This window comes from Physeter macrocephalus, chromosome 11, assembly GCF_002837175.3.
Source record: "Physeter macrocephalus isolate SW-GA chromosome 11, ASM283717v5, whole genome shotgun sequence".
NCBI classification, from domain to species: domain Eukaryota; kingdom Metazoa; phylum Chordata; class Mammalia; order Artiodactyla; family Physeteridae; genus Physeter; species Physeter macrocephalus.
The window spans coordinates 93,158,614-93,160,023 of record NC_041224.1 but is presented as its reverse complement, the minus strand read 5'-3'; positions in this window follow the sequence as shown (position 1 = coordinate 93,160,023).

The following is a 1,410-nucleotide window of genomic DNA, read 5'->3' as shown; positions in this document are numbered from 1 at the left end:
TTTTAGGATTCTCTATGTATAGTATCATGTCATCTGCAAACAGTGACAGTTTTACTTCTTCTTTTCCAATTTGTATTCCTTTTATTTCTTTTTTTTCTCTGATTGCCATGCCTAGGACTTCCAAAACTATGTTGAATAATATTGGTGAGAGTGGACATCCTTGCCTCATTCCTGATCTTAGATGAAGTGCTTTCAGTTTTTCACCATTGAGAATGTTTTTTGCTGTGGGTTTGTCATAGATGGCCTTTATTTTGTTGAGGTATGTTCCCTCTATGCCCACATTCTGGAGAGTTTTTAACATAAATGGGTGTTGAATTTTGTCAAAAGCTTTTTCGGCATCTATTTTTTTTTTTTTTTTTTGTGGTTTGCATCCCTGGGATAAATCCCACTTGATCATGGTGTATGATCCTTTTAATTCGTTGTTGGATTCTGTTTCCTAGTATTTTGTTGAGGATTTTTGCATCTATATTCATCACTGATATTGATCTGTAATTTTCTTTTTTTGTAGTATCTTTGTCTGGTTTTGGTACCAGGGTGATGGTGGCCTCAGAGAATGAGTTTGGGAGTATTCTTTCCTCTGCAATTTTTTGGAAGTTTGAGAAGGATGGGTGTCAGCTCTTTTCTAAATGTTTGATAGGATTCACCTGTTAAGCCACCTGGTCCTGGCCTTTTGTTTGTTGGAATATTTTTAATCACAGTTTCAATTTTATTACTTGTGATTGGTCTGTTCATATTTTCTATTTCTTCCTGGTTCAATCTTGGAAGGTTATACCTTTCTAAGAATTTGTTCATTTCTTCCAGGTTGTCCATTTTATTGGCATAGAGTTGCTTGTAGTAGTCTCTTAGGATGCTTTGTATTTCTGCAGTGTCCTTCACTGTCTATTTCCTTTTGGTGTAAGGTTAGATTGTTTACTTGAGGTTTTTCTTGATTCGTGAGGTAGGCTTGTATAGCTATAAACTTCCCTCTTAGAACTGCTTTTGCTGTGTCACATAGGTTTTGGTTCATTGTGTTTTCATTGTCATTTGTTTCTAGGTATTTTTTGATTTCCTCTTTGATTTCTTCAGTGATCTCTTGGTTATTTAGTAACGTATTGTTTAGCCTCCCTGTGTTTGTGTTTTTACACTTCTTTCCCTGTAATTCATTTCTAATCTCATAGCGTTGTGGTCAGAAAATATGCTTGATATGATTTCAATTTTCTTAAATTTCCTGAGGCTTGATTTGTGACCCAAGAAGTGATCTGTCGTGGAGAATGTTCCATGTGCACTTGAGAAGAACGTGTAATCTGCTGTTTTTGGATGGAATGTCCTATAGATATCAATTAAATCTGTCTGGTCTATTGTGTCATTTAAAGCTTGTGTTTCCTTATTAATTTTCTGTTTGGATGATCTGTCCATTGGTGTAAGTGAGGT